Source organism: Dasypus novemcinctus, chromosome 27, assembly GCF_030445035.2.
Source record: "Dasypus novemcinctus isolate mDasNov1 chromosome 27, mDasNov1.1.hap2, whole genome shotgun sequence".
Lineage (NCBI taxonomy): Eukaryota > Metazoa > Chordata > Mammalia > Cingulata > Dasypodidae > Dasypus > Dasypus novemcinctus.
Window position 1 is genome coordinate 34389264 of NC_080699.1, and position 25332 is coordinate 34414595.

The window sequence follows — 25332 nt, forward strand, 5'->3', positions numbered from 1 at the left end:
GGGATGTCTGGGAACTCTGTTTGCTGAGAAGGGCTTGGCACGGGGGTGGGAGAACGCTCCTGGGTTCCGTGGGGCTGCACGGCGTTCCCGCCTCCGAGGCGACCCGCCCCTTCGGAGCCGGGGCTCCTGCGCCGTTTCTGCCGCCGGGTCGGCAGGAGCAGGCCGGCGCCTGACGTCTCAGAAAAGCCTCCAGTAGAGGGAGACACTCCAGCGGCTCCTCAGCCTTGGAAGCGGCCTGGGCCCGGAGTGGGTGGGGGTGGGGGGGTGGGGAGGAGAGGGGAGTGGGGAGAGGGGAGGTGTGTGAAGGGAGGGGGGTCCGGGGGGCGGGTCCCTGTGCCGCTGACGTCCCGAGCAGTGCTGGGAAGTATAGGCTGTGTTGTCACGCCGGTGTCAGTCTGATGAAGATTGGCATCAGGTAAGCTGTCATTCATTTCCATGTCAGAGACGCTTTTGCAGGCGGCGCGGCGGCGGCGGCGGCTGCTGCGGGCGGCTGCCTCAGAGCGCGTGTGTTTTATTCCGGTCCCCAAGCCAGAGTATTATTCATTGCGACAGGGCAAGGAGGAGAGAGAGGGAGAGAGGGAGGCAGCAGGGAGGAGAGAGAGGGAGGCAGCAGGGAGGAGGGAGGCAGGGAGCAGAGAGAGAGACGGCGGGAGCGAGCAGAGCGGAGCTGGGGGAAGCGCGGGAGAGCCGAGCGAGCAGCCGAGCCGCGGCCGGGCCGGGCCCGAGGCTCCGAGCGCCGCGCTGTCCCCGCGCCGCCGCCGGGCCGCCTCAGTCCCCGCGCCGCCGCCGCCGCTTCGCCGGCTCGGGCCCGGGCCCGGCGCGCATTGTCCCCGCCGGCGAGGAGCCGGGCGGCGGGCGCGGACCGCCGCGGGCCCCGGCAGCCGTCGCCGGGCGGGCCGGGAGCGCCCGGGGACCGAGCCCGGGGACCGGCACGCGGGGCGGAGTGCGCTGCAGGGCGCCGGCGGCGGCGGGCCCGGCGCTGCGCGGGCGGTTCCAGGCCGGCGTTCTCCCGGCTCCGGGCGCCCTTGGGCGGGCGCTCGCTCGGTGCCTCAGCCCCGGGTTGCCTTCGGGCGCCTGCAAGTGGGAGCGGCCCCGAGCCCGAGCCGGGGGAAGGGAGGCCCGTAGGCGCGGCCGGCGGGGGCCCGGGGATCCGGCGCGAGGGAGGTCCGGGGTGGGGACCGGGGACCGCGGGCTGCGGGGCAGCGCAGCCGGCACCTGAGGGGCCCCACTCAGGGACTCTCGTCCCGGGAGAAGCGGGAATTCGTAGGGTCACCGGCTTCTCGCGGATGGTGGGGGCTTTGGTGAGGTGGGGGGAGGTGAGGTGGGGACCCGGGGCCCAAGCTTGGGAGGCGGGAGCCCTCCTGGCTCGACAACTAGGGGATGAGTTGCAAAGAGGGGGGACATAAGGCGCCTCAGGAGCAGCCGAGGGGGAGGGGGCAGGCTCTCGGGTCTGCCGCGCAAAGTTTGCGTTTCTTTCGGGTCAGGCGTGCGGAGCTCTCCTCGCTCCCGGCCCCGAGGACCAAACGAGCGGAGCGCGCGGCCCGCTCCGGGAGCTCTTAGCCGAGACCGAGCTGCCCGCGCGGCGGGGAGACCCGGGCTGGGAACGGGGCTGTGGGTGGTGGGTCAGCCCCGAATTAGGACTGGGCTGGAGGGCCAGGCCAGAGTTTGGGGTATGGGGATCTGGGCTGTTTAAGAAGCAGGGGCGACTCCGTGCCCCCTCCGAGCGAGCGGCTGGAGGTAGGAGTTGGGGGCCCGGGGTTAGCTGGCGGATTTAGGATTCGGCCGCGGGTCACGGCTCTTCTGTGGGGTGGAGGCCGTTGGAATTTGGGGAGGGTCGCGCGCGCGAGTCCTGGCGCTCTCCGCGGGTGGAGAAGCGATTAGGGAGGCGACGGAAGTAGTTGATCCCAGCCTTGGCAGCCGAGCCCCGATTTTCTACCGTTTCTCCCCGAACCTGGATCTGGAGGAGAAGAGGACTTGGGGCACGCGCGATCCGGGTCGTTAAGAGGGAGATCCTGGGAAGCGGGTACATCGAAGGGACTTTCTGGGCGAAGCGACAGGGGGGCCTCGCGGGACTCTGAGTGGATCCGAGCACCCGACCCTGGCGGCCCGGCGGCTCCGGGAGCCACTTGGGGCTGCGGGCGCCGCGCGGCGCAGCGATCGCGGGTGGCCCGCAGGGGCCGCCGCCTGCGCTCCGGGGGCGCTAGGGGCCGGGTGCGGCCTCCGGCCCGAGGCGTTGGGCTTTGGGAGCCGGCTCCAAGTCCAGGGCCCAGACCGGAACGGCAACCTCTTGCTCCGCAGCCTCTGCCGACGCTTTCCCCGGCCTGCCCGGGGTTCGCGTTTGTCCCGGCCCGGGTGTCATGTTCCATCCGGGAACCGGGGGAATCGAGGTGCCCGACCCTCACCCCTCTTGTCCCGGGACTCCTCCAGCCTATTGTTGACTTTTCGGATGTCAAATATTCTCCAACTGGTCGAAGTCAAACGCCCGGTATTTTGGATTTTTAAGCGACTTCCCTCCCCCAAATCTGAGAAAATGATGGTGTTCAAACACAACACGCCGCCCCAGCTCCTCGTCCTCCCGCTTACCCCTGCATTCTGGCTTTCCTGAAGCCCCGGGACCTTGGGAGAAGGGGGAGCTCCCGCCAGGCCTCGTGATGTCCCACTGGAGCTGAACCCCCAAGACTCTGGCCTAGTTCGGGGGTGCGAGGGAGGTCCCACCCGGGCAGGGGGTTATATCTCTGGCGGAGAAGGGAAATTGTGTGTGTGCGTGTGTGTGTGGGGGGATAGTCCACCCCCCAACCTCCCGTGGCCCTCCCTGGGGTAGCCAGAGGCCCTTCTGGGGTGCAGAAGACACGGTACCACGAATGGCCGGGGCAGCCCCCTCACCCCCGCCTGCGCGCGTCTCGGAGGCCGAGCGTCGGGGCTGTTGTTTTGCAGGCTTGGAATTCGTAGCCTGCTCTCCCGCCCAGAGTCTGAGAGGGGAGGGAGCCTGTGACCCCCGGGAGACTCCCTGGTCGCCGCCTCCTCTTTGTGAGAGCTAAAGACTTGAAAGCCCGGAGAAAGAGAAGCTGCTCCGAGTAAGGGGCAGGGGGTGACTGGAGGGAGATGGGCCTGACCGCTGCTCACAGTAAAATGCCTCGTGCAAATTGCACTGAAGTGCACCCAACTTGAGACTGGCTGTTTTATGATCCTATCTGGAGTTTACTGCTCCCTGCTTTTAACTCTATAGATTGCTTTAAGTTAATGAAAGTGCTACTTTAAAAAGGGGGCTTTTATTGCCAGCCAGTGGCAAGTCCAGTACCTCCCCTTTACTCTTCCAAAATGGGCCTATTTAAAAAGAGGGAGCTTGCTGGAGTTCCCAGATGGATAGAGCTTGAGGGAGGAGGCCCTGTGACAGGGAGGATTAATAAAAGTCAATGTCCAAGTATTTCAGAAAGAGTAGTTTACTTCTTTTCCAGTTTGGTTTCATCTGTACATCTCTATATTTGATTTTCGTTTTGTTGTTGTTGTTTTTTATTTCACTGATTCTGCTCCTTAAAATGTTGCTGGGTGCGTTTCCCCAACCTCCTCCCTCCAGCTTGCATTATGCAGGCCTGACCCTGCTCAATTAAACCCAAACTGGATTTCAGGACTTCAACCTCAGCTGCCAATTCAAACGGCAACTAAAATATTTACTCAGAATTGGGGGGGAGGGATTTTGCCTTGTATTGAGTGGGATGAATGTGTTAAAAAAAAAAAAGACAGGGAGAAAGGCTGGGGACATGGAGAAGGAACTGGGCAGGCCATTTTTTTCACCTCTCTTCCCCTTTTCAAACTCTTTGGCACAAAAGATGAGACGACAAGGTTTTTGTCTAGGTCATAGCACAGAAACTGCAGTGGGGCTGGCTGTGGCTTTGACCACATGTCATAACCATTTAAACTGTGGTTACTTGCTCAAAGCTTAAAGCTTCTCCAAGCTGGGTTTCATTAACTCTACACCAGTTGCCTGGAAGTTCAGTAGCAATAAATTGTATAAACACATTTGAAGTAAGTTAGTGATGAAATAAGGAGAATTACTGTCTTGTGAGTAGAGAATCCTGAATTCATGGAGTTCTGGTTTAACTGGAAACATACCTCCTCTCCCTTGGCCTTGGTATTGATGGGTGCTCCAGACTGTGTTAAATTTCTTTCTGCCATGTCCATCTTCAACCTGGGGCTGTAACTCATTAGGGACCAAGGCATGCCTAGAAAGCAAAAACGTTCTGTTTTAAAGGGGTCTCTATTAGCCTGGTTTAGGAACCAAGGCAAACCAATCAACCTGACTTCCTTACTCTGCATGAACGCAATGTGCAACATAAACAGCGGCAGAGCAGGGACAAATTAGATTTTTAAATGTTAGAAGCTTAATAATACTGTGTTGTTAGCCATCACATTTGTTTTTATTAAAGAAACAACCTATAAAATTTATAGGCTTCCAACATGTTGCAAGATTTTCGTGCTATTTATTTAGCCGTCCCTTCTGAAATCCTATCTCCAATTTCAGGTTTTTCGTTCCTGATTCATTTAATCTGGAGCACATTTTCTAAATTAGTTTGGGGAGGGTGAGAAATGCTGTTATAAGTTTTCCTGTTTCCTATGCTGTGTGGCACAATTACTGTGATGCACGAAGATATATATAAATGTGTGATGCAATTGCTAGAGGTGATGGCATGTGAAGCACAGTGTCTAGATCAAACAAAATGCAGATCAGAGAGTGGAGAGGGTGAAAATGATGCCACAGAGGAAAATGAGAGGAATGAAATCATCGGGCGCCTCTGTTAGCCTTGGTTCCAGCCAACACACCCTTTCTATAAAACACTTTACGTGAGATCCATGACTTGTAAGAATGAATGATATCGAGAAGCTGAATTTAGAGGGAGGAGCCGTAGTCTCTGGGCTCTGTCCAGGTTGCATGGCCAGGGTGGTGTTACACGCTGGGGATGTGCTAATTTCATTCAATCTAATACTTGGTGGGACAGGGGGAAAGAGAGAGGGAAGTGGTTGGGAAATGATCAAGGTTGGCAGGTAGGGTTGAGACTGAAATTTGGGGGCTTGGCAGTTTTATATCCTGGTACTTACTACCTGGCGATATGAGGCCAGTGGATCATTAGCTCCTGAATCATGGTTTCTTCGTCTGTAACATGGAATGCATCACACTCGTTCTTCATTGGGTTGTGAGGAGTAAAAGAGTGGGCAGAAATCTTGCACAGGGCTCGCTAAATAATAAAGCAAATGGGAGCTGGAAGGCCTCTCGGCAGAAAGCAGTCAGTCTCCCGTGTGTTTTCTTTGCCTGCTGGGCCGTGGGGCCTTTCCCCTCAACTTTCGAGATTGGTGAAGGGGCTCAACTCCCACCTTTCTTGGCCTGCTAGAATTTGAAAACCCTGCTCTCATGCTGAAAACTCTTCTATCAGGAGGGCAATTAAAAGGCGGAGTTGGGGAACCAGCCCTCTCCTCAGTGGCTCCACCTTGAATAGCTTTCCTGCATCAGCTGAACACAGAATCTACTGGTAGGAATTGCAGCCCCTCCTCCCCATGTCCTTGGGAAGAAGAGGCCTGAACCCTGACTGGTGTGTGACATCTGGTCTGCTTGGGGGATGGGTGCTGGTCCCCAGCTAGCCACAGCCTGAACCTCACTTAGCCGCCTCCGTACTGGCAGATCAAAGCAGATTCTGGGCCAGAAAGCCCCAGCGCAGAGCCAGCCGATAGCTCTTCCACGTAGGCTCCTGTTCCAGCCCCTGCTTTTTAGAAGCTGTCCCCATACTGGAGACATGGCTCCTGTGAAATGTGTTTTCTTTAATTCTCCTTGGTCCACGGTGATTCCTTGGGATAATTTTTTTTAAACTTTTTATTTTGCAAAATTAATATGAAGCCCATACAGAGAACTCCAAAATATTCCCACCCCCCCCAGATATACCAATTTTAAGATTTTGCCACCTTTGCTGTATCATTCTATCATCTGTCTACATATCATTTGTCTCTTGACTATTTTCTAAACATTTGAGAGCAAGTTGCACACCATTATTCTGAAATAATGTAAAATTTAGAGTGTATTTGCAAAAACAAGGCTAACCCCATGCAGAGAACTCTATACCCCACCCCTGATTTACCCAAACCCACCAATTTTAACATTTTGCCACCTTTGCCCCTCCCTCCCTTCATCATCTCTTCCTCCATTCCTCTCTTTCTCTCTCTTTCTTTCTTAATTTTTTCTTATATCTATCTATCTAGACATTTGAGAGCAGATTACACACATTCATACTCCTCAAAAACATAATACTTCTAGGTACATTTTCTATGATCAAGAATATTCACTTATGTAACCACCTTAAGTGCAAGTATCAAGTTCAGGAAATTTAACATTGATATGAAGCTTACAGTCAGTAGGCCAATCAATTTCCTTTTGAGCCTTTTCTCCTCCATTCTTAGATCCCATCCAGTATCATATACTGCATTTAATTGTCATTTTTTTCTCTCTCTCTTTCTTTCTCCTTTCTTTCTCTTTCTTTCTTTCTCTTTCTTTCTTTCTTTCTTTCTTTCTTTCTTTCTTTCTTTCTTTCTTTCTTTCTTTCTTTCTTTCTTTCTTTCTTTCTTTCTTTCTTTCCCTCTCTCTCTGTCTCTCTGTCTCTGTCTCTGTCTCTGTCCCTCTCTCTTTCTTTCTCTTTCCTCTTTTCTTTCGATTGGAAACATATATACAGCATAAATCTTCTCATCCTGGTCCCTCACCAGCACATCATTCAATGGCCTTGGGGTAATTTTTGCTTCCACATACCCTCTCCAGCAGTCTCAGGCAATGCTTAAGTCTCCATTTTGATTAGTAGGGGCACCAGTTCTGCTGACAATGCATGACAATTGGAGGGCACGGCCCTTTCACCAGAACTTGGACGTTTTTGTCCACTCCAGAACCCCCAGGAGTAGGGGAATCAAGCCCTCCGCTCAAGTCAGGCGGGAAAGCGGAGCTTGGGAAGCGCTTGCTGCAGTCGTGCTGTCTTCAGGGGCATCTGCCCGTTTGCAGGCCTGGCCTGCCTGCGTTTCTAATTATAAGGACGCTTCTGCTAAGACCTATCTCACTAAAAACACATCCCCGCATGTAATAAGAAACCCGAAACCAGACAGGATATTTTAAAACTGAAGCAACGAAGATTAGATTGAGCCTCCACCAAACAGCTCCGTTCTTGTATTATTTTTGGCTGGAATGTGGAGAAAAGCAGCTGGCCCTGGGGCCTGGAGCAGACTCCTGAGGGTTCAGATGAGGCCCGACTGGGTGGCTTGACTGTTAGTTTCTCTGCTTCATGGGAACGTGGCCAATTTCAGGACAGCTCTGTCAGGGCAGTGGGGGTGCCCAGCGGGGGGAGGTGTGGGGGAAGGGCTAGACCCAGAGGGGCCTGAGAGCAGTGAGACTGTTCAAATCACCCTCATTAGGACCGAGCTTTTGTGCTCAGCTTATCCTTCCACTCCCACCCCCTTCCCACTCCTCCTAAACCCAGCACCCTCCAAGTAGCCTTTGGAGAGACTTTAATATTGGGTTCATTTCTGGGTGAAGAGAAGGAGCAAATAGCTGGTGAAGTTTCCTTGAAATAGAGCCCTTGTCCTGCCCTGCTGGGGAGAGGCAGCCTGGGATACCTCTCTTCCTTCATTAGCAAATATGTGTAGTGTCCTCTCTGTGCCCGGCACAGTCCTAGGCATTGGGTATACAGCAGCAGCAACACACAAAACAAACACAACTGCAAAGTCTCAGTCCACGGGGGGCTTCCTCGGTGTGTAGGTAGAGGGGAAAGAGGATGGGCCTTCACATCAGTTAATTGGATGGATTTAGACCAGTTGCTTACCATCTTTGATCCCAGTTTCCCCATCTGTAAGGCGGAACATAAAAGTACTTAGCTCATACGATTGTTGTAGAGATTCAGTGGAGAGAGTGTTTATAAAGCACCTACCGTGGGGTCTGGCACGCCCTCCCACCCCCGCGGATTCCTTTGGAGCAGATGATCCAGTTGATGGGTTATCCAGATTCTTCTTTCCCCTTCCTTCTTGCTTCCCCTGGACACAGTTTGGGCCCTCTCTTACATCACCAGCACCTTCAACAAATGTTGAACAAACAGCCAGCGCACACAGAGACAACACAGAGCTCCCTGCCCTCAGGGAATGTACAGTTTGGGGGTGGGGGACAGACGCAACACAGTGCACGAGAAATGTAAAGACACACCAGAGGTAATGTGGAAAAAAGCAGCCAATTGTACAAATAAGTGGGGTGGGATCAGCCATCAGGGCTGCGGGAGGCTGACCAGGGCAGACTTCCCAGAGGCGGTGAGCTCCCAGCAGAGTTAGGGGAGGGGGAGGCCTGGCTGGCTGGTAGAGGGGACGTGAAACATGTGGCTCTCAGGTCTTGGTGCTTGGGTGTCACGGGATTGCTGGGGCACAGCCCCTCCCACAACTCCAGCTGGCCAGAATGGCCTGAATTCTTCAGGAGGACCACCTGCTGGGGATTGGCCTCTTTTACCCAGGGAGGGCTTTGCCACGTTGTCTTCTCAATGGGTAGAACTTAGACTAACGATTTAGTGCACAAACCAGTGTCATTCCTGGTTAGCACACAACTGCCTCACGCAGTATCCCAGCTTTTTCTAAGCCAAGAGAACAGGCCCTTTTCCCTTTCAGGGACCATGAGGGTGACCAGATGCCATGTGGTTAGGAAAGGGTACAGAGAACCAGGGCCTCGACTAGACCCAGGACCTTGGATCCTCATCTAGGCTTTGCCAACTGGCTGTGTGACCTTCAATAAGTGATACCTTCTAAATACCAGTTTCCTCATTTATCCAATGAGGAGCTTGAACTCGCTTTCAGAGGTCCCAACAAAAACTTCCAGATTCTGTATCTCCTACCAACTGGATTCCTGCCAACATTGAAACAAGCACCAAAACACCAACACCAAGCCAAGATGCAGAACAGCATGTTGTTGCCAGGGCAGGGGCTGAGAGGATGTGGCCCCTGGCCTACCCTTTTGTTTTTGGGTCTCAAGAACATCAGGGAAGCGGACTTGGCCCAGTGGTTAGGGCGTCCGTCTACCACATGGTTCAAACCCCGGGCCTCCTTGACCCGTGTGGAGCTGGCCCATGCACAGTGCTGCTGTGCACAAGGAGTGCCGTGCCACTCAGGGGTGTCCCTGCATAGGGGAGCCCCACACGCAAGGAGTGCACCCCGTAAGGAGAGCCGCCCAGCGTGAAAGAAAGTGCAGCCTGTTCAAGAATGGCGCCGCACACACGGAGAGCTGACACACAAGATGACGCAACAAAAGAAACACAGATTCCCGTGCTGCTGACAACAACAGAAGCGGACAAAGAACACGCAGGAAATGGACACAGAGAGCAGACAATGGGGGGGGGGGGGTTGGGGGTGATGGGGAGAGAAATAAATAAAAAATAAATCTTTAAAAAAACAACAACAGGGTGCTTGGGCTTTGACTCACTTGATTGCCCTTCTGGGGCAAAAGGATGGGTCTTCTCAATAGGGGTTGGCCTATGAGGGCAGTGTTTTCAATCTGGAAACTCACTGGCCCTTTTACTTCTCTTGCTGAGAGTGTGGTATTGAGGGAAAGAATACAGGCTTTGGAGTCAGATTCTGGTTCTACTACTAGTGAGCTGTGTGTCCTCAAGCATATCGTTTAACCTCTCTGAGGCTGTTTTCTAAGATAATACTGAGCACACAGGACTTGTGAAAACTCTAGAAGAAAATACTTGGACAGCTCATCATAAAAACTTAGTTTTCTTTCCTAATAAAGCATGTCCTCACATACTCTCATTAGATCCTCATAACTTTGTGAAGCAGGTAAATGGGCATTATTATATCATTTCTAAAATATGGGGACTGAGACTCAGAGAGTGCCTCATAACTGGTAGATCCAGGAAGGGAAGGCAGATGTACCTGCCAGTTCATGGGATGGAGCACACTCATTTGGTAGCCCAGGTCTACCTTTCACCACAAGGGTCCTTTCTTTGGTTTTTTAGAGCTAAAGCAGGCTCTTTGGTGAGCTCTGAGAGCTGCTTTGCCTTGAGCTCCACCTATTCCTTTGCTGAGAATCCCTTTAAAGGAACCAGCTGAAATCATCTTCCCCATCACCCATACCTTTGTTTGGCAAATGCTGGGGAGAGCTACCCGCTGTTATGGAAACCAAAACGTAGAAGAAGAGCTATTTTTTACTCCTACAAAGCCTTCATTTGCAGGTGGGGGCTGGGCTAGACAGCGCCAAGTGGTAGAGGTAGGATTAGGGACAGGGAGGTGTCCAGGTGGGTGGGTAGAGCACAAGAAGAGACTCAGCCCCTGCATCTGGGGCCCAGGCTGGGAGCTAGATGGGGAGCCCCAATGAAGGGACAGCCCTCCGGGCTCAAACCCACGGTCCACACACCAAAATCCTGACAGATGCCAAGGGACATTCAGCCCATTACTGGTGGGGTCTGGCTCCGATTAGGTGAAGGGTGGGGCAGGTCTCCCTGGATTTCAAGGCAGCACATGGGTCTGTGGCAGAAAAGGGGGAGCAAGGCCCATCCTAGACACTCCAGCAGTACCTTTCTTTTGAGCACTACTCCATTCCAAGTCCTGTGTTAGGCTTTGGGGTAGGTATGGGTGTGTGTGAGCTGGTCCCTCCTCTCAAGGAGCTGTCTTGCCGTTTCTCAGGTGAGACCATCCTCTGTGTGGATTGTTAGTTCTGGCTCCAGGTCAGAGGCAGGGAGCAGAAGCCAGAGAGATCTGGCTGTGTGCCCAGCAGGCCCATGGTGACAGGTACTTATTCTCTCTCTCGAACGCTCCCCGTTGAACCCTCCAACAGTCATTGAGTGTGGCCTGAGCACATTATTTAATTAATGCCCATTCATGTGCTGTGTGGGAGTCAGAGGCCCACTCTTCTAAGCGCTATAGAACCCTGCTGGGGAGACCAAGCAAATGCATGCAAACTGAGAACAAGCTGTGTGGTCTTTGATAAGTCTCTTAACTTCTTTGGGTCTCAGCTTCCTCATTTAATACAATGTGGATCTTAGGTGAGATGATCTCCAAAGTCCCCTCCAGGTCTATGACTCCTTGGGCTATAAATGCTGAAGTATGGCCCAGGTCATTAGGTGCCACCACTTTGGAAACATTTCTTGGAGGTGGTGGGACATGGGTTGGGCCTGAAGGATGGGAAGATGGAAATGTAGTGGCTGTGCTGGGATTCACTTATTTGGATGCAGGGGGTGGGGGAGAGTGCCTGCTGAGTCCTTCAGTTTCTAGGGGGGAATATATTTGCCCCAAGGCCACTGCAAAAGAAATCACTCAAGAGAGCCCCAGCGGTTGGGGAGCTCTGGAGTGGCCCATGTGGCAGGGTGTGGCCTTACAGTGCTGCTGTGTTGAGAGCCCTTCTGCTGACCACTCCAGGGAGCCAGGCTCCCTCTCCCACTCTGCCTCTCTAGAGAGCTAAAGCAGTGGATCCCCGGGGCCACTGTTCATCTGTTGAGTACCATTCTGAAGGAAAGCCAGGAAGCTAAGCTGGGTTTCTCCCCATCTTTCCTGGGGTTTGTTCTTGGGGAAAGTGACTTGCATTGGCCCAGCTCTCCTTGGGAAGGAACCCCCCTCATTGGAGCTTCTTGGTGGCAAAGAGAGGGGACTGCTAACTCCTGCTGACTGCCTTATAGTCAGGGAAGTCCCTTTCCAAGCTGGACTTCTGGTCTCCTGGAAGGCTTTATAAAGCTGTTGCTATTGGATTTGGAAGGGAAGTATGGAAGAAAAACTTAGTTCCCAGGAAATACTCTGGCAGGGAAGAGGGGTACTTCCCCAGCCTTCCTTTTGCACAGCGCCCTGGCACTGGCATCCCTGGCCTGACCATGGTAGATTGGGATTCTGTAGAGGGAGAAGGGTGGCTTCCACAGCTAGCTCCAAGGTGAAGATAGGAGAAGATTTTCCCCCCCTTGAAATCTGCAATGGGCACAGCTACACAGAGGCCACAGGCCAGGGGCTCCTTCACTGTATGCCCACACTGTATGCTGAGATTTCTCACCCCTTTGTTTTATTGAGATACTCCCATTGACCTAAGAAGGAAAGCAAGGCCCAGGGAGGTCAAAAGAATTTGCCCAAAGTCACACAGCAGGGTTCTGTGTGATTCTGAGTCCAGGGTCTTTTAGTATAGCTTGCTGTCTACTCTGGGAAGTTGTATGCTTTGGGGAAAATTGATGGATTTCTTGCTCCCTTCTTTTCCATATCCCTCCTTCCCCCCCCCAAGCACCACACTCTAGTTCCTCAGATGTAGCTCAGCATCAGATACAGGGATAAAGTTCAGATAGCTCATGTGTGATGAGATTGTGGTGTGACAAGGATAAAGGGTGGTACTTGAGGGAGGAGACTGTAGGACAAGACTCTGAATTTGATGCTAAGTCTTGGGGTTGAGCCTTGACACAGCCACATGCTCAGTATGACCTTAAAAGTTTATCTGGGACATTGCCATGCACTATGAAGCATAGATACAGGCCAAGGAACCACCAGGATTGACAGCAGCCAGAACCAGAATGGTACAGACTTTGGGGAGAAAGCATTGCCTTGATGACTTCTTGTACTTAGACTTCTCCTAGCCTCAGAGTGGAGAGTGGAGATCATCCAAATTGGTTTTATGCACAAAGCCACTTTGAATCTCTGTTTCAAATGAGAACTGCAGAAAATGTCATAGCAAAGTTGAAGTTTTATCCCACTCTGAGAAGAGAAAAGCGAGACCTTCCCAATCAAGACAGCAAAGTGAGACCCTTCAGGGCTCTGTCCCCCCCACAGAAGCCTTGAATAACCACCAAAAAACTGGCAGAAACATTTTACTCAAAGCTCCAGAAAACAGTTAAAGGACTGCAATAATAGGGAGAGCCCCAGATCAAGAAAAAAGCCTAAAAGCAGTACCCTGGGTGGTATACCTGGATTCCCTTGTTGGCTCAGTGCAGAGCCTGCCTGTGCTCCCAGAGTGGATCCCTGCTCTCAGTTCTGGAGGGAGTGGAGTAATCCTCATGCATATATTGGGACTATGTATGTCTGGCCCAATCTGTCTCATGGTGGCCTGAGGAACTCACCACCCCAGAACTTGCCTTATATGTAGAAGATGGCTCATAGGGCTCTCCTATAGTAAAGCTCCTACTGGGAGAGCAGTTAAGGCATGCAGCCTGGGGCAAGGGATTGCTGGCAGTAGGACATTCAGTGCAGTGCCCTGGACCATGAGCAAATGGTTTTCTATGGAAGAGGGGACATTCAGAACCACGTAAATGGGAGGAATTCCTAGGGCTACATGTGCATGTCCAAGACAAGACACATGAGTACAAAAGACGAGGGCAGCCCCTCTACCTTGGCTTTGAGCTAGTCTGTAAACTCATTGTATGGATAAGCCCTGAAGGAGCATACTCACAGAGGTCAATCTGCAAAGACTGGAAAAGAGGGTTTTTTTCCTTCTTTTTTTCCCCCTGGCATTCAAGGAAAGCTCTGACCACAAGCAGGATACAATCTTAAGGAATAGATGCCTCAAAATCTAAATTCCAGCAATAACATTAAAACATCAAAATGTCCACCTTTTAACAAAAGGTTACAAAACATACAAAGAAACAGGAAGCAATGGTCCAGGCGAAGGAGAAAATGAAAGCTTAGGAAAGTCCAAAGACTTTAAAAAAAGAAAAACCTGGACAAAGAACCAAAGGAAATCAGGAGAATGAGAAATTAGCACAAAGAGAACATCTATGAAGAGATGGAAATTATAATAAGGAACCAAACAGAGCTGAATACCACAGGAACAGGTATTAAAAAAATTTCCTTAAAGGGTTTCAAAAACAGGTTGGAGCTGGCAGAAGAAAGAATCAGAGAACTTGAAGAAAAGACCATTGAAATCACTCATTCTGAGGAGCAGAAAGAATGAAGAAAAATGAACATAACCTGAGGAACCTGTGGGAAACCATTAAGTCTACCAATATATGCATTGTGGGAGTCCCAGAAGGAGAAGAAAAGAGATAAAGGAGCAGGGAAATTATTCAAAGAAATAATAACTGAAAACTTAATAAATTTGACCAAAAAACACATGAATATATACATCCAGGACACTCAATGAACTCTGAATAAGATAAACCCAAATTGACTCATACCACAGCATATTATAATGAGACTGTCTGAAAACTGCAAGAGAGAAGCAAGTGTCACATATAAGGCAACCTCAATAAGAAAGTGCCCATTTTTCACTGGAGTCCATGGAGGCAAGAAGGCAGTGGAATGACATAAAATGCTGAGAGCCAAAAATTACCAACAAAGAAAACATATCCAGCAAAACTGTCTTTTAAAAATGAAGGAGAGATGAAGACTTTCCCACATAAACTCAAGTTGAAGGAGCTTGTCACTGATAGACCAGTCCTACAAGACACGCTAAAGAGAGTTCTGCAGGTTGAAAGGAAAGAAGAGCAGACAATAGATCGAGGCCACATGAAGAGATAAAGGTTTCCAGTAAGGGCAACAACATGAGTAAATATAAATGCCAGCAGTATTTTACTTTTGGTTTGTAACTCTACTTTTATTTCTCACAGGTCTAGAAGGCAAATTCATAAAATGGAATGATAAATCAGTGACTTTGGACTCATAATACATGAGTATGTAATTTGTGACAAGACCTACATAAAGGTGGGCAGACAAGGGCATTGGAACAGTTTGTGTAGACTATTGAAATTAAGTTGGTATCAAAGAAAAGGAGGTTGTTATAGATTTGGATGTTAGATTTAAGCCACATAGCAATTACAAAGAAAATATTGGAGAATATGCAAGCTCAGAGAGAGAGAAAGTAGGGTACAGATTGCCAGGGGTAGGAGTAGGGGAATGTGGAGTTAATGTATAATGGGTGTAGGGTTTCTGTTTGGGGATAGGGGAAATTTTTAGTAATGGAAGGCAGTGAAGGTATTGCAATATTGTGAATGTGATTAATCCCACTGAATGGTATGCTTGGGAGTAGTTGAGATGAGGAAGTTTATGTTGTATATGTATTCCCACAATTAAAAAGGAAAAAGAAAAAGCAACTAAAGAGACAATGACAATTAAATACAGTACATGATCCTGGATGGGATCTAGCAAGGGAGGAGAAATTGCTCAAAGGGACATTATTGGGACTTATGAAAAAACTGGAATATGGACTGTGGCTTTCTATCAATGTTAAACTTCTTGAACTTGATAAGTGCATTTGTAGTGGTTACATAAATGAATATATTTGTTCCTAGGAAATGTACGTGGCACTATTAAAGTGTTCAAGATCATGGTGCATACAACCTACACTCCAGTGTTCAGAAAATGGATTGATAGGTAGTCAGACCAACATATAGATGGATAGATTGAATGATATGACAAGTGCGGCAAAATGTTAAAATTGGTGGTTCTGGGAATCTGGGGGTGGGTAGGGGTATGTCAGAGTTCTCTGTATAGGTTTGGATTATTTTTGTAACTGTCCTATAAATTTGAAAGTATTTCAAAATAAAAAGTTAAAAAAAGTTAACGTCACTTTCCTCATCAGTAAAATGGGGGTAGTAGTGATAGTGCCACTTGCCAGGGCCGTGGGAAAGATGAACGAGCTAACGTATGGGGATGTGTTATGAACGTGATATAAACATAAATGAACGCGCCTACACAGTGCCTTGCATGTAATATGTGGGGGAGAAGATGGGTTGGCACAGCCTCTATGTTTCTTATCATTTCAAAATCAGAGTGCACACACAAATACACACTCCCTCTCATCATCACTCACAGTGATGACAGCCATGGCTAAGTGATGAAAAGCTGGCAGGACAGCCCTCCCAGCCTGTGCCCACGGCTGCGGTGTGATGGATGGCTCCCTCTGGGATGCCTAAGCACCTGGTGGATTTTCAGATTCTGACTCCGAGCCAGCCAGCTGTCCCCAAGGTGTTTTCCCACCTAATGCAGGGCGGGAGCTGCCTTGGGCCAGGTGTGGTGTGAGGGAACCTCTGCCATGGGTGACCGGGCCCCACCAGCCTGAACCAGGCCTTGGAGTCTTCCCTGCTGCTAACAGTTGTGCAGGAGATTTTTACTGAGCACCTTCTATGTGTCAGGCTCAAGTTCAGTCCTAGACTCAGAGAAAGGAACAGGTACCTTTGAGCCTCAGTTTTACTGCCCCACAATGAAAGTAATAATAATGAAAATCATAAATGAATTGCAGATCCCTGATGGGGGAGAAGGATGTGAGAATGAACACATGCATAAGGTATTTTGTCCTCATCAGGTACATGAACAGGGTCAAAATTCATTTATGTTAAAGCTTTGATGATTTGGGGGCTTACATTTGATAGAAGCCTGTGAGTCCTGATGATGACCGTGGCTGACTGTCCACTTCCCCAATTCAACTTCTACCGCGCCCCTCCTCACTCAGCCACACTGCCTTTCTTGACCTTCCTGTTATAACCAAAACAAGTCGTGCCCCTGGACCTTGGGGCCTTTGCACTTGTTTTTCCCCCACTGCCTGGAGCACACTTTCCCCAGATATCTGCATGGCTTGCGCCTCGCTTCTTTTAGGTTTCTGTTCAACTGCCAGCCTCTCTGTGGGACCATCTCTGAAGGCTCTATCTAAAACAGAATCACTTTTCTCCCACCCCAAGTTCTCGCCACCCCTATTTGCTTTTCTCCAGCACCCTTGTCAGATTTTGTCTCCCCCCTCCTCTGCTGTAATCCAGAACGGTGCCTGCCTTTAGTCGCAGCCCAGCAAATGTTGTAGAGTGAATGAACGGACAAGGAGAGCCGGCTGCTAGGTGAAACGACTGGTTAGGTTTACTCAGAGAGGCTCTTTTCCTTACTCTGAAATGAACCCAAGGAATGCCAGAATCGGAAGGGACCACCTCATTGGATTTCAGCAACCTCTCATTTATCAGCTGAGTCAACAGAGAACCCGGGAGTCAGGGCCCTGTGGACGGCCACACAGCAGACCAGGCTGAGAGTCCAGACCCCGGGTTCACTTCGGAGGCTTTGGCTTTTCTGTCGTGGCACAGCTCCCGGGGGTCAGGGTTTGCTCTGTGGGCCCCCAACTTTGGGATTCCTTAAATCCTGCTTCCGGGGCCGCATGGCCTGAGGGGCTATGCGTTCATTCCAAGACCTCAGGGGCTGCTGCTGGTCTCACCTGTGAGCCTGTGGGGGCTGTCCTTGGGGGATTTGGGTCAAGGCGGCCACTGACACATTTCCCTCCCCAGCGCTAGGAAGGAAAATGCGTGTACTGCTAGGCTGCGGAGGCTGAGCTCCGCCACCCGAGTATTCGGCTCAGTGTTAGTCAGCCAAAGGGGTGCTGATGCAAGATACCAGAAATGGGTTGGTTTTGATAAAGGGTATTTATTTGGGGTAGGAGCTTACAGATACCGGGCCATAAGCATAAGTTACTTCCCTCACCAAAGTCTATTTCCACGTGTTGGAGCAAGGTGGCTGGCGATGTCTGCGAGGGTTCAGGCTTCCTGGGTTCCTCTGGGCTCAGCGCCTCTATTTCTCCAAAGATCAGCTGTAGACTATGAGGCTCTCTAGGCTTTGCCTCTCTCCACAAGGTCAGCTGTAGACTATCAGGTGATTGGCTCTGTCTCTTTCCCAAGGCTCCAGTTTCAACATCAAACTCCAACATCAAAACTCCAACATTAAAAACCCCAACTCTGTCCTTTGCCTTTTATCTGTGAATCTCCACCCACCAAGGGGTGGGGACTCAAGGCCCTAATGACGTAGGCCAATCAAAGCCCTAATCATAACTTAATCACTTCCAGGTATAGACCAGATTACAAACATAATCCAATATGTATTTTTGGAATTCATAACCATATCAAACTGCTATAGGCTCTTACCTGGCACGAACCTGCCTGACATAGGGAATGCAAAGAAGAATCCAATTCCAGTCCCACACTCTAAGCACTTACAGTCTAGCTAGGGTGACAATGCTTCACTAACATCAATATTCATATTGAAATAGTAAGAGTAGACATTTATTGAGTGCTTGCTGTGTACCAGGCACTGTTCTAAACACCTTATGTGTATTAATTTAATTCTCATAACCATTCGATGAGGTTGATGAGGCACAGAGAGATTAAGCAGCCTGTTTCAGGTCACACAGCTAGCATCTTGGGGGCAGGGGCGGCAGGATTTGAATCCAGGCCATCTCTCCCCAGAGCCCACCCTCTTATCCATTAAGTTAAATAATAGTACTAGACAAAAATGCATGAGATAGGGTGTGAGGTAGAGGAGAAAGATTCACCGAAGGCTGGAGTAGTCAGAGACGACTTCCTGGAGGAGGTGCTGCCTGAACGAAGAGGAGTGTTTGCCCGGCAGGCAAGAGGCTTGACCCTCTTGGTTTTCCATCCTCGTGTGGAAGGAAGCAGGGATCAGGAGAGCCCCGTGAGAGACTCGAGGCAGGAAGCGTCTCCTCCCATGATATAGGGATATTTGGAGAGGACAGACGTGAGCGAGGTCCTCTACCAGCTGCCCAGTGAGGGCTGGGAGCAGGACTAGCAAGGCCTGAGCCCCACTGTGGGAACAGCTCCCCCTGAGCTTGTGCCATGAGGTTTCTACTTAGTTTGGGTGGCGAGCCACCAGGATAAGACCCTCACGAGCCAGGTTTCTTTAATGTTTGGGGGACCTCTGAGAAGATCCTCTAAATGGTCTCCAAGATTGTGGATGTTCCGTCTGTAAAATGGGCTCATAATCCCCTCATATGGGGTCATAGCGAGCATTTGCTAGGGGCAGTATCTGTAAAGAATCTGGTCCATTTGGTGTCAGTTGTGAGCACTGACTCCCTTCTGTCCACCCCCCACCCCCCCAATCCCAGCTCAACCCACACGGGCCAGCCTTCGTCTTGGTCTTGGCCTGGAGATGGGACACAGAGAGGAGGGTTCTGTATGATTCTGTCCCCTGGCCCTTTGGGGCTGTGCTGGAGACAGTCTTAAAGCTATTTTGCTCAGAGGACTGGATCACACACCTGATGACATCTGTATTCTGAAAATCTATTCACTTACTCAGTCACAGGCTGACCAAGCCTCTTGGTTTGCCCAGGACTGTACTGGTTTTAATGCTAAAAGCCCCGTGTCTGGGGAAACCCTTCAGTCCCGGGAAGACTGGGGCGGCTGGTCACCCTAGGGGCCGGTCAAGAGGGAAAGGATGTCGTGGGTGTGGCGGTGCACGCACCCACTGTAGGTGGCCCATTGCCCCCCCTTTGACTTCTGATCTCCCAGAGCTAGAGGCCAGTGGAGATGCCTCGTTGAAAGGGCAAAGGCTCGGCTTTGCTGACCAGAGTTCAAATCTCACGTCTGCCGTGTACTATCAGCTTGACAGTATCTTGACCGGAGTCGGTTCCTTGTATGTAAAAATGGTTATTATAATCACGCCAATGGCCCCCGCGTGTAAAGTGCTTGGCACATGCCAGCTGTTAAATATCAAGGGCTGAACCATCTGAGCTATTGCTTTTTTTCCCCATAACTGTGTTACAATTGACAAGCATATATTGAAGCATTTTGCTAACCATGGACTATAGTTTACGCTTCCCCCCCCCAGTTTTATAGGTTTTGACAAGATGTGTGATGGCCTGTATCTGCCATTGTGATGTCATTCAGGGCAATCCTAGTGTCCCCAAAATGCCTCCATGTTGCCCCTATTCTCCCTGCTCCCTCCCTCAGAGCCTCTGGTGACCACTGCCTTTATATCAATGATACAAGTTCTTCCACTGCCAGAAGTTCACTATAGTCCCTAGTTGCTTCTGCTCTTACGTTTATTCATTCCCTGATCCTGAGGATTTGGTGCGCTATTGCTTTTATTCCCAGTGTTGGGATGAGAGCAAGTGACTCTTCCCTTCCCTCGGAGAGTCTGGGTTAGGGACAGGGCCTTCCCGGCTTCTCCAAATTGGCTGCCCCTGTCTGCTCGATGACGGACTGCCCTAGCCCAGCCACTGCTCCAGGGAGGGGACCCTTGGCTGCTTTATGGGGAGAGAGAGGAGGACAGCTGACTTGCCTTCGTCCTTGCCCTTGAGGCTGGGCTGATGGCCAGACTCCTCGGGCTTTAAAGTCTTTCCCGGACTCATTTGACTTCCTGGGGCACCGGAAGGCTTGTTGCCCTTTAGAGGCATGAAACTTGTAAGAGGGGCCTTGGAGAGCCTCCGGGCTAACCCGGCCTTTTCTCAGATGAGGCCTTGAGGCCCAGGGAGGCCATGACTCATCTGAGGCTCCACCGCTGCTCAGCGCCCAGGCAGGGCCAACCCCTGTGGCCCAGAGCCCCTCCTGCCCAGAGGCTGGGGGCTGGGGGTGGGGGTGGGCTCTTAATATGCGGAGGGCCACGGCGCGTGACCGCTGCAGCCTGGAACCAGTCGGTTTCCTGATAGTGGGCGGCGGGCGGCTTTGTGGATTATTGGTGACGCATCCTAAATTCCCACCCAGCTTCCTCAGCCACCTTAAAGGAGGGTGAGCCGCGCCGCTGGAACACAAACTCTTTTTAAACCTGTAATGGACCTTTTTATACATGACTTTTTAATGTTCAAACACCATTTCCAAAGAGTTTCTAAAATTCACAAACAAGAGGTGGTCCTTTTTCCCCGGATCCACTATTTTCCTGGCTCAGCCTCACTGCCACTGGCATTCACGAGCCGGGGCCGCGGCCGATTTCATTCATTCCATGAAAGGAGCGTTCACTGAGTGCCAGGATGGGCAGGCACCAGTTCCACCCGGAGCTGAGAGCATGAATGGGCCATTCCTCCGAGAGCCGAATGGGTTCTCACTCCTTCAGGGGTTTCCTCTGCTGCCTGTGGACCCTCCATTTGTTCAGATACAGCCTCTCTTTATTTAGTGCCTACAGTGTGCCAGCCATGCTGCAGGGTGTGTGTGTGTGTGTGTGTGTGTGTGTGCAAAGGATGACAAGATGTGGTCAGATGTGAAGGAGCTTACAGTCTAAGTGAGGAGATGGGAATGGACATGTGGACAGTTAAATTATATTGATGGGACCAGATAACAATACATAAAAGCTGTTCACTGCAAAAGAGGTTACAAGGCAGCTCAGATTAATTACCAAATGAGAGAAGCTAGTAAGAGCAAGGTCCGAGGAAGGAGAGGGAGCTCAGATCCGCCGCAGGGATCAGGGAAGGCTTCACGGAAGAGGCAGCCATGCCAAACCCTAGACACGTACTACCCGACAGAGGCTTGTACGGTGGGTGTGATTATCTGTCCACGCGACGGAGACCCCGAGAGGTTAAGTGACGTGCCCAAGGCACCCAGCTGATATGTTTGGATCTGACCTCAGGCCCATCTGCATCTACATGTTTCCACTGGAAGCCCTGGGAGCCTTGGTGGCTGGGTAGGATGGAAGAGACAGAGGGAGAGGAGCCATCAACAAGGGCACGTGGGAAGGGGGCGAGTGAGCAGAGGCCCCACTGCGTGGGGGGTGGTGAGCACCAGCTAGAAGGAGAGGAGCCAGCCTGCCCCGAGGGGAGTGGGGGGCAGAGACCTAGCCTCTGGACTTTTGTGCGAGCTGACTGCTGTTCCCTGCTCTCTCCTGGGAACCTCCTCTCCCCACACTCAGGAGCATCTTGAGTTGGAGGCTGGCTAGGCTGACATCTCCCAGGGAGACCGAGCAAACCTAGGGCTGCTAGTAAAGATGACACCACACTTCACACCTGTATGAGGCTTTGCCACTGACACTGCCCTTTCCCTCAAAACCTGAAACAAACCACAAAGAGAGCCATCCGGAGGGTCGTGCAGGGTCCAGGATTCCAGGCCACTTCTGCTTAGCCCTCCGAGGACAGGGCCAAAGCACGAGCTCCCAGGCAGGTGGCGCACTGTTTACCGCTGAGCATGCGGAACCTGGCACACAGTAGGTGCTCCATAAACGTGCACTGAGCGGCTGCATTTGTGGGGAGTCCCAACCGGGCTGTGGGCACCTGATTCCAGCACCCCTGCAGCGTGTGAGCAGCCTCCCTGGGCCACTTCCTGGAAGTGGTGCAGCGTCCTCAGCTTCCGGGGCTCTGCGCCCAGGGACCTTGCCTCGTTCCCTGTAGAAGCCAGCGAGCGTTTATGGCCATGGAGTTCAAGAAATCTAGGCTCAGTGGTTGGGTTAGGCTCCACGGGTTCAATTTAATATCACAGGAGAAATTAAATAATTGCTTGTACTGTCCTTTTGATGATGGGCCCTGCTGCGGCCCTGGGAGGGGTGCGGGCCCCACCTCCTGTCGATTTCTCCTGACAGAATGAGATGCAGAGTCTTGTTCAGAGAAAATATGCACGCCTTGGAAACTGATCTCTTCCACGGCAGCACGAGGCATGCTGTTAAAAGGTCAGCCGAACAAAAACCCAAACCTTTGGGAGCTCCTACCACACTGCAACCACTTTATAACCCCCGTTTTAGAGGCAAGGGAAAGACAGCCAAGGAGGGGAGGTGATTCGCAGCAGTAAGGTAGACGGGCTTGTGTTAGGTTTCCTGATTTGGATGCCGAGTTCCTGTTCTCCGGCCAGGAATTCTCCAGGGGAGAGAGGCAGGACTGCCTTTCTTTTGTGGGGTGTCTCAGAACCTTCCAGGGGGCTGGAGGGAAAAGGAAGGCTTTCCTGAAGACACTGCCACCCCTCATCCCATTCTGATAGACGGCTTCTTCCGGGGTGCCCTCCCCACCCCAGTGGACCCAGAGCCACAGCCAAGAGCTTGCAGGTGCGTGCCGTGGAAAAAAGGTCAAGAGCCACTGCAGACCGCAGCCGTGCCTGCCTTTTGTGATATCGGTGTTGCAGCATCAGCTAGAGAGAGTTACGGAACTGAAGGTGCTGGAAGGTTCCGAGAGGGAGCCCCTGGTGAGGCTGGAATGCCAATGCTTTGAGGCTCAAGGAGAGGCTGCTGGGCCAGGCCCTTTTGTCCTCCCTGAGCCCCTGTCCTGTTAACTCCGTAGTAATCAACACTCCTGTGAGATGAACTTGATCAGTAACTGCAGCCACAGGTACCTGGATAATTCATAGCCAATGCTTAGTTTCTGCTTCAAATTTCTGGGTCACTGGAGATGTGTAAGATCCTGTTCTGTACAGCATCATGGTAATTGGTGAGCAGACCCGTCTGTCTCCCCGCTCCCTTGTTTCAAAAGTGCCTGCATGAGCCTGGAACAGACTCCTGGCGGGAGGGGTGGCAGCCTGCAGAAAAGCCCTCGGGTTTTCTGAGTCCCGGTGCTGAGTGCGAGTCTTCGGCATGGTCGAGACACAACAGAAGATGCTATTGATGTTCTGACACCAAAAGTCCAAATTAACCCAGGGCAGGAGAAGGCTACATTTTTGCTTTCTTGATTTTTGTTGTCATTAAAAAAACGTTTTTTTTTGTTTTGTTTTTTTTTACTGTGGTAACACTCTATAACAAAATTTCCCAGTGGCAACAGTCACATCCATAATGATGTGCTGCTTTCTTGATTTTAAAGATTGACTTTCCTCCTTCTATTGGCATAATTTTTAGACTGTAATTCAGAAGAGGGAAATTAAATTCCTTATTCCTTCTATCCTGCTTGGAGCAGCTTTGCTGAACTTCCACTGCCCAGCACTGGCCATTTAGTTGCTACTTTTCTGTGTTTGGTGCACATTGAGATCATTAGTTCATGTTAGGACTTCTCTGGGCTGCAGGTGGCCTCGGGGACTAGCCCTCCAAGGGGTGCTTTTATGGAAATTTTAAGAATGTACATCTAAACAAACAAACCAAGGGGCCCCTAGCCTCCCAACCTCCAGTCTTCTAGATAAAATCCAGCAGGCCTTTCTTTCTTACCTCAATTCAGTTTTAACAAATATCTGCGTGATATTTCCAACTTGTCTTCAAAGAATTCTAAATCTGCTTGGCCACTTCACTGCCACAGATTCCTCAAAATCATCTCGTCCAGATTTCTCTGTCACTCTGTGCCACTTCCTTCCACTGTCCTCCCACCTGTCTCCATCAACTCCCACGCTTTTTTTTCCATCCTGCAGGCTTGAACCTTGGAACCCACCCTTCCCTCCCTCTCATGCTCATTCTCTGGTCTCTGGAGTATCCTTTCTTTCCAGTCTGCCCAGGACAGTCCTGGTTTAAGTCTGTTGGGATTATTCATAGAATCCCTTTCATTCTCAAAAGTGTCCAAGTGGGTACCATAAATCAAATGGCCAGCCCGTCTACAACCTCTCAGGGACCAAGGCTGCCCGCTCTCCCATCCTTCCCCAGGACCGGCTCGTCACTGCATTCTCACTGCCACCACCTTCACTCAGACACCGTCACCTCCTGCCCCGATGACTGCAATTGCCTTCTCTCTCATTTTCTCACGTCTTTTGTCTCTCACTTCCAATCCTGCAGAAATCTCAATTCTGCAAATCATTGCCTGATTAATTCTCTCAAAATACAGTTCTCCACTGCTCACTTCAGTGGTTCCTTGCTACCATTTAAACATCTTGGAATGGCCCTTAAGCCTTTTCCAGCCCAACTTCAGCTTTTTGTCTGCGGTCTTCTCTCGTCCTGTTTCTCAGCAGGAATGCTCATCCCCGCTCTAATTGGTTTGTGCACTGTCCTCTGACCTTGCCCTTCAATGAGCACCTGTGAACATTTGCTCACAGGGTACTCTTACCTGATCTCACACCCTGGCTATAACCACAGATGCCAATCCAGTTCTTGGCACTCAGCTCCCATTCCCACCTCTTAAGCACAGCGTCCAGTCCCGTGACCAGCCTGTCCCTCCCCCAGCACTCTCCCCTCCTCCCCACTCCTTGGCCTAGAGCAATTATGGCCACACAATTCATTTGGCATCTAATCATGTACTGCCTTATGCATTGCTATGTTGAACCAGTACTGAAAGTATTTGCTGTAATTTCACTTCTCCTTCTCAGTTGCCTTTCTGCTCAATTAAACTGCAAGTTCCTTGAGGACAGGAGCCGCGGCTTATTCATCTCTTTAACCTGCAGGCCACCAATTCCTAGCAGGTTATAAAATAAATCCTTCCTGGAAAACCTTAGTAGGTATCCATTTAGGAACCCCAGGACTGGGAAGACCCTGTAATCATGGAGGTCAGACTCATAGTTTGTAGATTTAAAAGAAAGAAGAAAAGAGAAGTTGAGGCTTTGTGTGAGGAGACAGATTTAGGGAATGCAAATGGCAGAGCCAGGACTTGAGCTCACATCCCGTCAGACTAAGTCCAGGCCCCTTCCTTGTCACCAGGCTCCCTCTTGCTTGTTGAGTTCATTGATGTGAATGGACCGCATCCATTTTCAAGGAGGAGTAGGAATTTAAAAAGCTTCCTGTCTAAGAGAGAGGTGAAGGCGGAAAATCGGGAGAGGCCTCCAAATCCCATGCTGATGGGTTTGGGTAGCAAGGTGTCCCCCAGCC

General features: G+C 50.9%; 1 protein-coding gene across 4 annotated transcripts in view; it reads left to right on the forward strand.

Annotated features, from left to right (window-relative positions):
- Positions 1-310: 310 nt before the first annotated feature.
- PKNOX2 (PBX/knotted 1 homeobox 2) overlaps positions 311-25332 on the forward strand; it is a 272823-nt gene continuing 247801 nt past the window's right edge. For 2 of the 4 annotated variants that reach the window (XM_058289382.1, XM_058289383.1), the window contains exon 1: positions 330-415. The gene's annotated coding sequence lies outside the window, so the exon portion shown is untranslated. Of the gene's footprint in view, positions 416-25332 lie in introns of all 4 variants that reach the window. The other 2 variants (XM_058289381.1, XM_058289380.1) reach the window with 2 other exon arrangements.